Source organism: Pseudophryne corroboree, chromosome 4 (genome assembly GCF_028390025.1).
Source record: "Pseudophryne corroboree isolate aPseCor3 chromosome 4, aPseCor3.hap2, whole genome shotgun sequence".
NCBI lineage: Eukaryota > Metazoa > Chordata > Amphibia > Anura > Myobatrachidae > Pseudophryne > Pseudophryne corroboree.
This window is the reverse complement of record NC_086447.1, coordinates 736,484,832-736,501,295: the sequence shown is the minus strand read 5'-3', so window position 1 is coordinate 736,501,295 and position 16,464 is coordinate 736,484,832. Positions and strand designations below refer to the sequence as shown.

At 49.5% G+C, this 16,464-nt stretch overlaps 1 protein-coding gene across 2 annotated transcripts in view; it reads left to right on the top strand.

Annotated features, from left to right (window-relative positions):
• Positions 1–16,464, top strand: part of ANAPC1 (anaphase promoting complex subunit 1) — a 365,074-nt gene that overhangs the window by 318,726 nt on the left and 29,884 nt on the right. The window lies entirely within an intron of this gene.

Genomic DNA, 16,464 nt, shown 5'->3' with positions numbered 1-16,464 from the left:
GAATTAGTCTCCAGACTCAGTATACAGCTGCGTCTCAGTACACTGTACACAGTACCCACACTGGCAAAAACAGCCTTAAAATGGTTTTCTCTTACGTCCTAGAGGATGCTGGGGACTCCGTAAGGACCATGGGGTATAGACGGGCTCCGCAGGAGACATGGGCACTTTAAGAAAGACTTTGACTCTGGGTGTGCACTGGCTCCTCCCTCTATGCCCCTCCTCCAGACCTCAGTTAGATCTTGTGCCCAGAGGAGATAGGGTGCATTACAGGAGCTCTCCTGAGTTTTCTGTAAAAAGAATTTTTTGTTAGTTTTTTATTTTCAGGGAGCTCTGCTGGCAACAGACTCCCTGCATCGTGGGACTGAGGGGAGAGAAGCAGACCCACTTCTTAAGAGTTAAGGGCTCTGCTTCTTAGGCTACTGGACACCACTAGCTCCAGAGGGAGTCGGAACACAGGTCTCACCCTGGGGTTCGTCCCGGAGCCGCGCCGCCATCCTCCTCACAGATGCCAGAAAAAAGAAGCCGGGTGAGTATGACAGATCATAAGAAGACGTCAGGCAGCAGAAGACTTCAGATCTTCATGAGGTAACATTGCTCCCACATTTACACACACACATGGCACTGATGGGTGCAGGGCGCGGGGGAGGCGCCCTGGGCAGCAATAAACCTCGTTTTTAAGCAAGAAGCATGTAGTTAGGCTGCGGGGCAGTAAACTACGAATCCCCGCCATTTTTGTCAAAATCTCGAGCGGGTCCGAAGCCTGCCGCGCGAGGGGGCGGAGCTTGATCCCTCAGCACTAACCAGCGCCATTTTCTCCACAGAGGCTGCAGAGAACGCTGGCTCCCCGGACTCTCCCCTGCTGAGCATCAGAGGGCTGATAATAAGAGAGGGGGGCACATATTTAAAGCGCAGTGAGTGGGGAATTCTGTATACATTTATATGTAAAAGCGCTATCTGGGTTTTTTTCCCTGGGTCAGTTGGCGCTGGTGTGTGCTGGCATACTCTCTCTCTGTCTCTCCAAAGGGCCTTCTTTGGGGAATTGTCCCCTTATAGTTATATCCCAGTGTGTGTGTGGGGTGTCGGTACGTGTGTCGGCATGTCTGAAACGGAAGGCTTATCCAAAGAGGAGGTGGAACAGATGAGTGGTGTGTCTCAGTCGGCGGTGCCGACTCAGGATTGGATGAATATGTGGCATATGTTAAATGCTAGTGTAGCTTCACTGCATGAAAGACTGGACAAAGCAGAGTCCAGAGCGTCGGCAGGTAATCAGTCTACAGATTGTGCCGACTCACAGGACCCGTCGGGGTCTCAGAAACATCCCTTCTCACAAATAAAGGACACAGATACCGACACGGACTCTGATTCCAGTGTCGACTATGATGAAGTAAGGTTGCACCCCAGGGTGACAAAAAGTATTCAGTGCATGATTATTGCAATAAAAGATGTGTTACATATCACTGATGAGCCCTCGGTGCCCGACACGAGGATACACATGTTTAAGGGAAAGAAACAGGTTATAAACTTTCCTCCTTCCCATGAAATTAATGAGTTATGTGAAAAAGCTTGGGAAACTCCAGATAAGAAACTGCAGATTCCCAAAAGGGTTCTTATGGCGTACCCTTTCCCTACACAGGACAGGGTACGTTGGGAATCCTCTCCCACAGTGGACAAAGCCTTAACACGCCTTTCCAAGAAGGTGGCGCTACCGTCCCTTGACACAGTGGCAAGAGACTACACTAAAGTCTATCTACACTCATACTGGTACTTTGCTTAGACCGGCAATTGCTTCGGCATGGGTATGTAGTGCAGTAGCAGCTTGGACAGATACACTGTCAGCTGACCTTGATACCCTAGATAGGGATACAGTTTTGTTAACATTAGCTCATATTAAGGACGCAGTCTTATATATGAGGGACGCTCAAAGAGACATTGGTTTACTGGGTTCAAGAGCCAATGCTATGGCTATTTCGGCAAGAAGAGCCTTGTGGATCCGCCAATGGACGGGGATGCAGACTCAAAAAGGCATATGGAGGTTTTACCTTACAAAGGTGATGTATTGTTTGGGGACGGCCTCGCGGACCTGATCTCTACAGCTACCGCGGGTAAGTCGACCTTTTTACCTTTTGTTCCCCAACAGCAAAAGAAACCCCCACAATATCAGATGCAGTCCTTTCGGTCGCATAGATCCAGAATAGGTCGGGGCTCCTCTTTCCTCGCCAGAGGTAAGGGTAGAGGCAAGAGGACACCTGCTGCTGCTGGTTCCCAAGAGCAGAAGTCCTCCCCGGCTTCCGCTAAGTCCACCGCGTGACGCTGGGGCTCCCCTGCGGGAGTCCGCTCAGGTGGGGGCACGCCTTCGACTATTCAGCCAAGTCTGGGTTCAGTCAGGCTTGGACCCTTGGGTGATAGAAATAGTCTCCCAGGGCTACAAGCTGGAATTCGAAGAGGTGCCCCCATGCCGATTTTTCAAGTCGGCCTTACCAGCTTCTACTCCAGAGCGGGAAGTAGTGCTAGCTGCAATTCAAACGCTGTGTCAACAGCGAGTGATTATCAGGGTTCCCCTGAGCCAACAGGGAAAAGGGTATTATTCAACCCTATTTGTGGTCCCGAAGCCGGATGGTTCGGTCAGGCCCATTTTAAACCTAAAATCCCTGAACCTGTACCTGAAAAGATTAAAATTCAAGATGGAATCGCTCCGAGCGGTGATAGCCTGCCTGGAAGGGGGGGATTTTATGGTGTCACTGGACATAAAGGATGCTTACCTTCATTTCCCCATATATCCCTCTCATCAGGAGTACCTGAGATTCGCGGTACAGGATTGTCATTACCAGTTTCAGACGTGGCCGTTTGGGCTGTCCACGGCCCCGAGGATTTTCACCAAGATAATGGCGGAAATGATGGTGATCCTGCGCAAGCGAGGAGTCACAATTATCCCATACTTGGACGATCTCCTGATAAAAGCGAGATCAAGAGAGCAATTACTGGAGAACTCTCAGAGAGTGCTTCAGCAACATGGGTGGATTCTCAATCTACCAAAGTCACAGTTGGTTCCGACAACTCGACTAGCCTTCCTTGGCATGATACTGGACACGGAACAAAAGAAAGTTTTCCTCCCGTTGGAAAAAGTCCAGGTCCTCCAGAACATGGTCCGAGAACTACTGAAGCCGAAACGAGTGTCAGCTCATCAATGCACTCGGGTTCTGGGGAAAATGGTGGCAACTTACGAGGCCATTCCCTTCGGCAGGTTCCATGCAAGGACGTTTCAATGGGATTTTCTGGACAAATGGTCCGGGTCCCATCTGCAATTACATCAAAAAATAACACTGTCCCCCAGGGCCAGGGTGTCTCTTCTATGGTGGCTGCAAAGTGCTCACCTTCTAGAGGGTCGCAGGTTCGGCATTCAGGACTGGATCCTGGTAACCACGGACGCGAGCCTCCGAGGATGGGGAGCAGTCACCCAAGGAAGAAATTTTCATGGACTATGGTCAGACCAGGAGTCCTGTCTACACATCAACGTGTTGGAGCTAAGGGCCATATACAACGGCCTTCGACAAGCGGAGATTCTTCTTCGCAACCTACTGGTTCTGATTCAATCAGACAATGTCACAGCAGTAGCTCATGTGAACCGCCAAGGCGGGACAAGAATCAGAGTCGCGATGGCAGAAGCCACCAGGATTCTTCGCTGGGCGGAAAATCACGTAAGCGCTCTGTCAGCTGTCTTCATTCTGGGAGTGGACAACTGGGAAGCAGACATGATCTCCATCCAGGAGAGTGGGGACTTCATCAAGAAGTCTTTGCAGAGATAACGGATCTCTGGGGAGTTCCTCAAATAGACATGATGGCGTCACGCCTCAACAAGAAGCTTCGGAGGTATTTTGCCAGGTCCCGGGACCCTCAGGCAATAGCAGTAGACGCTCTGGTAACACCATGGGTATTCCAGTCGGTCTACGTGTTTCCTCCACTTCACAAAAGTGTTGAGGATCATAAATCGGAAAAGAGTACAAACAATACTCATTGTTCCAGACTGGCCTCGAAGGGCCTGGTACTCAGATCTTCAGGTGATGCTCACGGAAGATCCCTGGCCTCTTCCTCTAAGTGAAGACCTGTTACAGCAGGGGCCCTGCATGTTCCAAGACTTACCGCGGTTACGTTTGACGGCATGGCGGTTGAACGCCGGATCCTAGCGGAGAAGGGTATTCCGGAGGAGGTCATACCTACTCTAATAAAGGCTAGGAAGAAGGTGACGGTAAAACATTATCACCGTATCTGGCGGAAATATGTCTCTTGGTGTGAAACCAAGAATGCTCCTACGGAAGATTTCCATCTGGGTCGTTTTCTCCACTTCCTACAGACAGGAGTGGATATGGGCCTAAAGTTAGGCTCTGTTAAAGTACAGATTTCGGCCTTGTCAATATTCTTTCAGAAGGAATTGGCTTCTCTCCCAGAAGTCCAGACGTTTGTAAAAGGAGTACTACACATCCAGCCTCCTTTTGTGCCCCCGGTGGCACCATGGGACATGCAGTTCCTTAAATCACACTGGTTTGAACCCCTTAAAACGGTGGAGTTGAAATTTCTCACCTGGAAGGTGGTCATGTTGTTAGCCTTGAAATCTGCGAGGCGTGTGTCAGAATTGGCAGCCTTGTCTTACAAGAGCCCTTACTTGATTTTTCACGTAGATAGAGCGGAATTGAGGACTCGTCCTCAATTTTTACCCAAGGTGGTGTCTTCATTTCATATGAACCAACCTATTGTGGTGCATGTGGCTACGAGTGACTTGGAGGATTCCATGTCCCTGGATGTAGTCAGGGCCTTAAAAATTTATGTAGCCAGGACGGCTAGAATTAGGAAAACAGACGCATTGTTTGTCCTGTATGCTGCCAACAAGATTGGCGCGTCTGCTTCGAAGCAGACTATTGCTCGCTGGATCTGTAACACGATTCAGCAGGCTTATGTTACGGCTGGATTGCCGTTACCGCATTCAGAAAAGGCCCATTCCACTAGGAAGGTGGGCTTTTCTTGGGCGGCTGCCCGGGCCGTCTCGTCATTACAGCTTTGCCGAGCAGCAACTTGGTCGGGGTCAAACACTTTTGCTAAATTCTACAAGTTTGATACCCTGGCTGATGAGGACCTAGCATTTGCTCAGTCGGTGCTGCAGAGTCATCCGCACTCTCCCCCCCCCCCCCGATTGGGAGCTCTGGTATAAACCCCATGGTCCTTATGGAGTCCCCAGCATCCTCTAGGACGTAAGAGAAAATAAGATTTTAAACCTACCGGTAAATCTTTTTCTCCTAGTCCGTAGAGGATGCTGGGCGCCCGTCCCAGTGCGGAAAATATGCAAGACTTGTATATAGTTATTGCTTACATAAGGGTTATGTTACAGTTAGACTCGGTCTTGGACCGGTACTGTTGTTTGTTCATACTGTTAACTGGTTATGTGTATTCCAGGTTATATGGTATGATTGGGGTGGGCTGGTATGAATCTTGCCCTTAGATTAACAAAATCCTTTCCTCGTGTTGTCCATCTCCTCTGGGCACAGTTCTCTAACTGAGGTCTGGGGAAGGGGCATAGAGGGAGGAGCCAGTGCACACCATACTAGAAAGTTCTTTTAGGTGCCCATGTCTCCTGCGGAGCCCGTCTATACCCCATGGTCCTTACGGTGTCCCCAGCATCCTCTACGGACTAGGAGAAAAAGATTTACCGGTAGGTTTAAAATCTTATTTTCTTTCCATTTAAGCACCAGATTACCTCATCCAGTATAAAAAAGCGGGAAGACCGCGCGCCATTGAAGGGGCGGGGCCTTCACTATGATTGGATCCAGCATCTCACCAGCGCCATTTTCCCTCTGCAGTGGGCACAGACGCTGACTGACAGGGACGTGCAGCTCCTCCGGAGAGACTCCAGATTACCTCAGCGGTACCAGGGGGTCAAAGCAGGGGAGGAGCGATTATTAGTGTACTAGGTCCCCTGAAGGGCTCTTTGTGGGTTAATTGTGCTTAACCTTTTCGTGTGTGTGTGTGTGTGTGTGTGTGCGTGCGTGCGTGCGTGCGCGCACTGTCACATTTACATTATGTCAGGCAAAGAGTGTGTTTCTTGTACAGCGGAGTGTTCCTCTTCACCAGGGGGCTCACTACTGAGTACTCAGGGCAGTGCACCCTCCCAGAATAGCGGGGCTGAACCGGAGTGGGTTAATTCCATTAAAGGAATGATCTCCAATATTTCTACGAAATTATCCTGCAATGAGAAAGAGACGCAATACTTAAGACAGACTGTGGATGAGTTTATGAATAGAGACTCAGTCCCCAAACCAGCGTCTCAATCTCCTCCCATTTGTCCGCAAAAACGATCTCTGGCCCATATCCTGCAGTCTGACTCTGACGGGTCAGACATGGAGGAGGGCAAGGTGGATTTGGATGGGAGGGGTGGGGGTGCTACTCTGTCACAGTGAATAGAGGGTCTTATAGAGGCTGTCAGAGAAGTTCTGTAGATTCCTGATAAGGTGTCAGAGGAAAAAAGGAAGTCCTCAGTCACTTTTCCTGCGTCAAAGGAATTGAATACCCTGTTTGAAGAACCGTGGGTTAATCCTGATAAGAAATTTCAAATCCCTAAAAGGTTGCTCTCATCTTTTACTTTTCCTCTGAAGGATAGGAAAAAATGGGAAAATCCACCGATAGTGGACGCATCAGTCTCTAGGCTGTCACGAAAAATTGTATTGCCTGTCCCTGGTGCACTGTCCTGAAAAAAAAACGGCTGATCGTACAATTGAGACTATACTCAAATCATTGTACACAGCTGCTGGGGTGGCCCAAAAACCCACTATTGCATGTGCGTGGATAACAAAAGCCATTGCTAAATGGTCAGGTAGCCTAATTGAGGGGTTGGAATCTTTGTCTAGGGGGGATGTTGTTTTACTCCTGCAGCATATACAGGACTCTGCGAACTTTATGGTGGAAGCCATAAAAGAGATAGGCTTGCTTAATGCATGCACCACCGCTATGGCAGTGTCAGCACGCAGGGGCTTGTGGCTACACCAGTGGACTGCTAATGCGGACGACAGGAAAGGTGTGGAAGGCCTACCATTCAGGCCTTGTTTGGAGATGAACTAGACAAATGGATCTCCAATGCTACTGCGGGTAAGTCTACGTATCTTCCTTCCGCAGCTCCCCCAGCCAGGAAAGCATATTCAGCTTCAAGTTTGCAGTCCTTTCGGACGGCCAAGTTTAAGGGCAAATCCAGAGGTGCTTCTACTGCCTCCAGAGGCGCAAGAGGTAAACCATGCAAACCAGCAACTGCAGGTGCTCAGGAACAGAGCTCAGGCTCTGCTTCCTCAAAGCTTTCAGCATGACGGTGGACCGCGATGCCTGGAGGGCTGTCAAGTGGGAGCCCAACTAAAATTCTTCAGTCACATCTGGTCAAGTTTGTGCCGGGATCCCTGGGTCATAGATCTTATTTCCCAGGGCTACAGACTGGAGTTCCAAGAGCTCCCACCTCACAGATTCTTCAAATCAGGCTTACCAGTTTCACAAGAGGCAAGTATAACTTTACAGCAGGCCATCCAAAAACTGGTACAGACTCAAGTCATTGTTCCAGTTCCACCTCATCTGCACAACAAGGGGTACTATTCCAACTTGTTTGTAGTACCAAAACGGACGGTTGGGTACGGCCGATTCTGAACCTCAAGTCCTTGAACCCATTCTTAAGAGTGTTCAAGTTCAAGATGGAGTCCCTGAGAGCGGTGATCTCAGGTCTGGAGGAAGGGGAATTCCTAGTGTCTCAGGATATCAAGGATGCGTACCTTCACATTCCGATCTGGCTGCCTCATCAGGCTTCTCTACGGTTTGCACTGCAGGACTGTCACTACCAGTTCCAGGCCCTGCCATTTTGTCTCTCCACGGCACCGAGGGTATTCACCAAAGTGATGGCAGAGATGATGTTTATTCTCCGCAAACAGGGAGTGAATATAATTCCGTACCTGGACGATCTTCTGATAAAGGCACCGTCCAGGGTGAGGTTGCAGGACAGCATTGGTCTCTGAACCAAATTTCTCCAGGATCACGGGTGGATTCGGAACCTTCCGAAATCTCATCTAGAGCCAACACGGAGGCTTCCATTCCTGGGAATGATACTGGACACGGAGTCGCAGAAAGTGTTCCTTCCATTGGAAAAGGCATTTGTAATCCAGTTGATGGTGCAGGATGTCCTGAAGCCAACCCGGATATCGGTGCATCTATACATTTGCCTTCTAGGGAAAATGGTGGCCTCTTACAAGGTGCTTCCATATGGAAGGTTTCACGCAAGACCCTTCCAGCTCGATCTGTTGGACAAATGGTCTGGAACGCATCTTCACGTGCACCAGAGGATCCGTCCGTCGCCAAAAGCCAGGATCTCCCTTCTGTGGTGGCTACGGACTTCTCACCTCATCGATAGTTGGAGGTTCGGAATTCAAAACTGGTCCTGTTAACCACAGACGCAAGCCTCAGAGGTTGGGGATCAGTCACCCAGGGGGTGCAGTTTCAAGGAAGATGGTCAAGTCAGGAAGGCATCCTTCCAATCAACATTCTGGAACTCAGGGCCATATACAATGCCCTGCTGCAGGCCTCATATCTTCTTCAAGATCGGGCCATTCAAGTCCAGTCGGACAATGTGACGGCAGTGACGTACATAAACCGAGAAGGCGGAACGAAAGCAGAACAGAAATGTCAGAGGTGTCAAGAATTCTCCTCTGGGCAGAAAAAAGCACTGTGGCGTTGTCAGCGGTCTTCATTCCAGGAGAAGACATTTGGGATTCAGACTTCCTCAGCAAACACAACTTGCACCCGGGGGAGTGGCGCCTTCATCCAGAAGTGTTCAGGGGCTTGACACGTCGGTGGGGATATCCACAAATCAACATGATGGCCTCTCGTCTCAACAAGAAGCTCAAGCGGTATTGTTCCAGGTCGAGAGACCCACAGGCAGGGGCGGTAGATGCTCTGACAACTCCCATGGGTCTATCAGATGGTGTACGTGTTTCCTCCACTTCCTCTGATTCCAAGAATTCTAAAAAGAATAGAAAGGGAAAAGGTTCAAGCAATACTCATGGCTCTGGACTGGCAAAGAAGGGCCTGGTACTCGGCTCTCCTGGAAATGCTCCTCAAAAATCCGTGCCTCTACCTCTTTGCGAGGATCTTCTGCAACAGGGCCCGTTCATCTATCAGGACTTACTGTGCCTACGTTTGACGGCATGTAAGTTGAGCGGCTGATTCTAGCCAGAAGAGGGATCCCTAACAAAGTTATCCCGACTATGATCCAAGCCAGGAAGGGGGTAACGTCTAAACATTACAACCGTATTTGGAAGGAATACGTCTCTTGATGTGAGAGCAGAAATTATTCTGCGGTGGAATTTCATCTGGGATCTTTCCTGCTTCTTCTGCAGGCAGGTGTGGATGTGAGCCTACGTCTGGGCTCCATAAAAGTCCAGATTTCAGCCTTGTCCATTTTCTTTCAAAAACAATTGGCTTCTCTCCCTGAGGTCCAGATGTTCTTGAAAGGTGTTCTGCACATCCAACCTCCCTTTGTTCCTCCCACGGCACCTTGGGATCTCAATTTGGTGCTGCAGTTCCTCCAATCGGACTGGTTTGAACCGTTACAGGAGGTGGACGTAAAATATCTTACGTGGAAGACCGTCACACTGTTGGCCTTGGCTTCAGCAAGACGTGTGTCGGAGCTGGGGGCTTTGTCTCACAAAAGCCCCTATTTAGGACAGAGCTGAAATCAGAACTCGTCAGCAATTTCTTCCTAAAGTGCGTTTCACATCAACCAACCTATTGTGGTTCCAGTTGTCACCGACACCTCTGCTACTTCAAAGTCTTTGGCTGTTGTGAGGGCTTTGAAGGTATTACGTAAAGAGGACAGCTCGTCACAGGAAATCTGACTTGCTGTTCGTTCTCTATGATCCCAGTAAAATTGGGTGTCCTGCTTCAAAGCAGACAATTGCACGCTGGATCAGGCTCATTATCCAGCATGCTTATTCCAAGGCAGGTTTGCTGGTTCCAAAATCTGTACTCTACTAGGTCGTGGGCTCTTCCTGGGCGGCTGTCTTGGCTTTACAGCTCTGCCGAGCGGCTACTTGGTCTGGTTCGAACACGTTTGCTAAGTTTTACAAGTTCGAAACTTTGACCAAACTGAAGGTCCTCAGAGGCCAATCAGTTCTGCAGGAACCTCAGCACTCTCCCACCGGGTTTGGGAGCTTTGGTACATCTCCATGGTACTAAATGGAACCCCAATATCCTCTAGGACGTAAGAGAAAATAGGATTTTAATTACCTACCGGTAAATCCTTTTCTCATAGTCCGTAGAGGATATTGGGCGCCTGCCCGGTGCTTCGTTCTTCCTGCACTGTTACTTGGTTAAGCATTGTTGGTTCACCTGTTTAAAGTTGGGTTAGCATAGCTTTCCTCTGGTGTGTGTGTGCTGGTTCGGAATCTCACCACTATCCTTTATATCCTCTCAAAGTATGTTGGTCTCCTCGGGCACAGTTTCCTAGACTGAGTTTGGTAGGAGGGGCATAGAGGGAGGAGCCAGCCCACACTATCAAATTCTTAAAGTGCCCATAGCTCCTAGTGGACCCGTCTATACCCCATGGTACTAAATGGAACCCCAGTATCCTCTATGGACTACGAGAAAAGGATTTACCGGTAGGTAATTAAAATCCTATTTTTACACAGAACTGAATATTTAGTTTTAGGTAAACCTGGTTCCAAAGGTTACCCCTTTTGTCTAGTGTCCAGGCCATCAGATATGTGCCCCCAGCATGTTGAGTGTGCTCACTACTGCTCCGCTCACTCCTCATGCTCTCATTGGCAGCATATAAAAGGGGCCACACATTCCCCTCTGAAACGGACTTTAAGAGCAGGTCCGTCAAGAGATCTGATGGGCCTAGGTACTGGGTGCTTGGCCAAATCTGGGAAGGCGTGGCCATACACCCACAGGAAAAAACTGAATAAAGCACTATTTGCTTGTGCCAACTAGGGAGGCCAATCCCGGGCCATTTCTCATACGTCCTAGAGGATGCTGGGGTAACATAAAGAACCATGGGGTATAGACGGGATGCGCAGGAGACATGGGCACTTTAAGACTTTCAAAGGGCTGTAACCTGGCTCCTTCCTCTATGCCCCTCCTCCAGACTCCAGTTTAGAATCTGTGCCCAGTGAGACTGGATGCACACTGAGAAGCTCTCCAGAGTTTCTCAGAAAAAGACTTTTGTTAGGTTTATTATTTTCAGGGAGAACTGCTGGCAACAGTCTCCCTGCTTCGTGGGACTGAGGGAAGAGAAGCAGACCTACTTCTGTGAGTTTCAATGCTCTGCTTCTTTGGCTACAGGACACCATTAGCTCCTAGATGCTCGTTCCCAGAGCCCGCCGTCACCCCCCTTGCAGAGCCAGAAGTCAGAAGACAGGTGAGTAGAAGATGATCAGAAGACTTCAGTGACGGCTTTGAGGTACTGCACAGCGGCCGCGCTGCCCGCCATGCTTCCACACACAGCGGCACTACAGGGTGCACGGGGGGCGGGGGGATAGGGGGGCGCCCTGGGCAGCATGAAAAACCTCATATAAGACTGGCATTGTGGTTTTTAAGGGCCAAGGCACTAAATCCGACCCCCCGCCAGTATAAATATTCTAAAAAATAGCGGGGCTGTAGCGCGCCATTAAGGGGGCGGGGCTTAGCCCTCACAGCTCACATCAGCGCCATTTTCTCTACACAGAGACGCTGGTCCTTCCAAAAACACACTACTGTTCATAACAGGGTGAAAAAGAGGGGGGGGGGCACAGTTTTTTGGTGTAATATAAGTTAATAAAAAAGCACAATATATACAGATTGGGCGCTGGGTGTTGAGCTGGTAAACTCCTTATGTGGTTCCCTGACAGAATTTACTGGGGTCTATCTCTTATAGCCAGTGTAATGTCGGTGGGTGTTTGGTACACGTGTCGGCATGTCTGAGGCTGAGTGCTCTGCCTCAAACGGCTGTGGGAATGACCCTGTCGGCACCACCGACTCCCGATGGTACTTGGTACATGTAAAGAGTGTCAGCATGTTGGTAGATGTATGTTTCTCTAACGTCCTAGTGGATGCTGGGGACTCCGTAAGGACCATGGGGAATAGACGGGCTCCGCAGGAGACATGGGCACCTATAAAGAACTTTTAGTATGGGTGTGCACTGGCTCCTCCCTCTATGTCCCTCCTCCAGACCTCAGTTTGAATCTGTGCCCGGACGAGCTGGGTGCTACTTAGTGAGCTCTCCTGAGCTTGCTATAAGAAAGTATTTTGTTAGGTTTTTTATTTTCAGGGAGCTCTGCTGGCAACAGACTCCCTGCATCGTGGGACTGAGGGGAGAGAAGCAGCCCTACTCTCTGCAGATAGGTCCTGCTTCTTAGGCTACTGGACACCATTAGCTCCAGAGGGATCTTACACAGGATCTCACCCTTCGTTGTCCGATCCCGGAGCCGCGCCGCCGTCCCCCTCACAGAGCCGGAAGACAGAAGCCGGGTGAAAGAAGCAAGAAGACTTCGAAATCGGCGGCAGAAGACTCCAGTCTTCATATGAGGTAGCGCACAGCACTGCAGCTGTGCGCTATTGCTCCCACACTACACCCACATACTCCGGTCACTGTAAGGGTGCAGGGCGCAGGGGGGGGCGCCCTGGGCAGCAATTAGAGACCTCTTTGGCAAAAGTTTGCATAATATATAGTTGGGCACTGTATATATGTATGAGCCCTCGCCAAAATTGTACATGAAAGCGGGACAGAAGCCCGCCGTCGAGGGGGCGGGGCTTCTTCCTCAGCACTCACCAGCGCCATGTTTTTTCTCCACAGCACAGCTGAGCGGAAGCTCCCCAGTCTCTCCCCTGCAGATACACGGTAGAAGAGGGTAAAAAGAGAGGGGGGGCACATAATTAGGCGCAAAAATCAATATAAACAGCAGCTACTGGGTTAACATTAAGTTACTGTGTTATTCCTGGGTTAATAGCGCTGGGGTGTGTGCTGGCATACTCTCTCTCTGTCTCTCCAAAGGGCCTTATGGGGGAATTGTCTTCAGATGAGCATTCCCTGAGTGTGTGGTGTGTCGGTATGTGTGTGTCGACATGTCTGAGGTAAAAGGCTCCCCTAAGGAGGAGATGGAGCAAATATGTGTGTGAGAGGGTGTCTCCATCGACAACGCCGACACCTATTTGGATATGTGTAATTAAGTGCTAAGGTGAAATTATTGCACAAAAGATTAGAGAACAGACAGGAAATCTACCCATGTCTGTCCCTATGTCGCAGAGACCTTCAGAGTCTCTCAATGCTCACTATCCAAAATAATAGACACTGATATCGACACGGAGTTTGACTCCAGTGTCGACTACGATAATGCAAAGTTACAGCCAAAATGGCAGAAAAGTATTCAATATATGATTATTGTAATAAAAGATGATTTGCATATCACTGATGACTCATCTGTCCCTGACACAAGGGTACACATGTTTAAGGGGAAGAAAGCTGAGGTAAATTTCCCTCCTCTCATGATAAAAAAGAGCGTGAATCTCCAGACAAGAGACTGCAGTTTCCCACAAAGAATTCTCAGGCAGTATCCTTTGGCCACTAGGGCCAGGATATGATGGGAATCTTCCCCTAGGGTGTCACGTTTGCCCAAAAGGTAGCCCTGACGTAACAGCTATTCTCAGGGATCCTGCAGATAGCGTGCACATTCTGGTACACTACTCAGACCGGCGATTGTGTCGGCATGGGTTTATAGCGCTGTGGCAGCATGGACAGGTACCTTATCAGCAGAGATTGAGACCCTAGTATGTATATATATATATATATATATATATATATATGTATATATATGTATATATAGAGATATATATATTAAAGATGCTGTCTTAAGAGATATATATATATATAAAACATGCCCAAAGAGACATGAGTATACTGGGTCCTAGAGTCAAAGCTATGTCGATTTCTGCTTGACGTGTCCTGTAGAATATGCAAGGGACAGATGATGCCGACTTAAAAGGCATATGGAAGGCTGAGGATTGTGTGGAGAAGGGTTCTCAGACCTGGTCTCCACAGCTATAGCTGGTAATTCTGATATTTTGCCTTATATTCCTGCACAGCCTAGGAAAGCACGACATTATCAAATGCAGCCTTTCGAACAAAGAAACAAGAAAGTCCGAGGTGCGTCCTTTCTTGCCAGAGGCGGGGGCAGAGGAAAGAAGCTGCACAACACAGCTAGTTCCCAGGAACAGAAGTCCTCCCCGGCCTCTACAAAATCCACCGCATGTCGCTGGGGCTCCACAGGCGGAGCTAGGCCCGGTGGGGGCACGCCTTCGTAAGTTCAGCCACAAGTGGGTTCACTCCCTGTTAGATCCCTGGGTAATAGATATTGTGTCTCAGGGATACAAGCTGGACTTTGAGAAGATGCCCCCTCACCGACGGCCCTGCCGGCTTCCCCCCACGAGAGGGAAACAGTGTTAACTGCAATTCACAAATTGTATCTTCAACAGGTGGTGGTCAAGGTTCCCCTCCTTCAACAAGGAGGGGGTTATTATTCGACCATGTTGTAGTCCCGAAACCAGACGGTTCGGTCAGACCCATATTGAATTTAAAATCCCTGAACATATACCTGAAAAGGTTCAAGTTCAAGATGGAATCGCTAAGAGCGGTCATTGCAAGCCTGAAAGGGGGAGATTTTATGGTGACTCTGGACATAAAGGATGCATACCTTCATGTCCCCATTTATCCACCTCATCAGGCGTACCTCAGAATTGCGGTACAGGATTGTCATTACCAATTTCAGACGTTGCCGTTTGGTCTCTCCACGGCCCCGAGAATATTCACCAAGGTAATGATGGAAATGATGGTGCTTCTGTGGAAGCAAGGTGTCTCTATTATCACGTACTTGGACGATTTCCTCATAAAAGCGAGATCAAGAGAGCAGTTGCTGAACAGCGTATCACTTTCTCTGGAAGTGTAACGGCAACACGGCTTGATTCTATATATTCCAAAGTTGCAGTTGGTTCCTACAGCTCATCTGCCTCTCCTAGGCATGATCCTAGACACAGACCAGAAAAGGGTTTATCTCCCGATAGAGAGAGCTCAGGAGCTCGTGACACTGGTCAGGAATCTATTAAAACCAAAACAGGTGTCAGTGCATCACTGCACTCGAGTCCTGGGAAGGATGGTGGCATCATACGGGGCCATTCCCTTCGGCAGGTTCCATGTGAGGACCTTCCAATGGGACTTAATGGACAAGTGGTCCGGATCACATCTTCAGATGCATCGGTTAATCACCCTATCCCCGAAGGCTAGGGTGTCTCTCCTGTGGTGGCTGCAGAGTGCTCACCTTCTCGAAGGTCGCAGATTCGGCATTCAGGACTAGGTCCTGGTGACCACGGATGCAAGCCTCCGAGGGTGGGGGGCAGTCACACAGGGAAGAAATTTCCAAGGGCTGTGGTCAAGTCAGAAGACTTGCCTTCACATCAACATCCTGGAACTAAGGGCCATATACAACGCCCTACGTCAAGCGGAGTCCCTGCTTCGCGACCAACCGGTTCTGATTCAGTCAGACAATATCACCGCAGTGGCTCATGTAAACCGCCAAGGCGGCACAAGGAGCAGGGTGGCGATGGTAGAAGCCACCAGAATTCTTCGCTGGGCGGAGAATCACGTAAGCGCACTGTCAACAGTGTTCATTCCGGGAGTGGACAACTGGGAAGCAGACTTCCTCAGCAGGCACGACCTCCACCCGGGAGAGTGGGGACTTCATCAAGAAGTCTTCATGCTTGATTGCAAGTCGGTGGGAACTGCCACAGGTGGACATGATGGCATCCCGCCTCAACAAAAAGCTGCAGAGATATTGCGCCAGGTCAAGAGACCCTCAGGCGATAGCTGTGGACGCACTGGTGACACCGTGGGTGTTCCCGCCGGTCTATGTATTTCCTTCTCGTCCTCTCATACCCAAGGTGCTGAGAATCATAAGGAAAAGAGGAGTGAGAACAATACTCTTTGTTCCGGATTGGCCAAGAAGGACTTGGTATCCAGATCTGCAAGAAATGCTCACAGAGGACCCGTGGCCTCTGCCTCTAGGACAGGACTTGTGCAACAGGGGCCCTGTCTGTTCCAAGACTTACCGCGGCTGCGTTTGACGGTATGGCGGTTGAACGCCGGATCCTAGCAGAAAAAGGCATTCCGGATGAGGTCATTCCTACGCTGATAGAGGCTAGGAAGGATGTGACGGCTCAACATTATCACCGTATATGGCGAAAATATGTGGCTTGGTGTGAGGCCAGGAATGCCCCTACGGAGGAATTCCAGCTGGGCCTTTTCCTTCACTTCCTACAGTCGGGAGTGACTTTGGGCCTTAAATTGGGTTCCATTAAGGTTCAGATTTCGGCCTTATCCATTTTCTTTCAAAAAGAACTGGCTTCTCTGCCTGAAGTTCAGACGTTTGT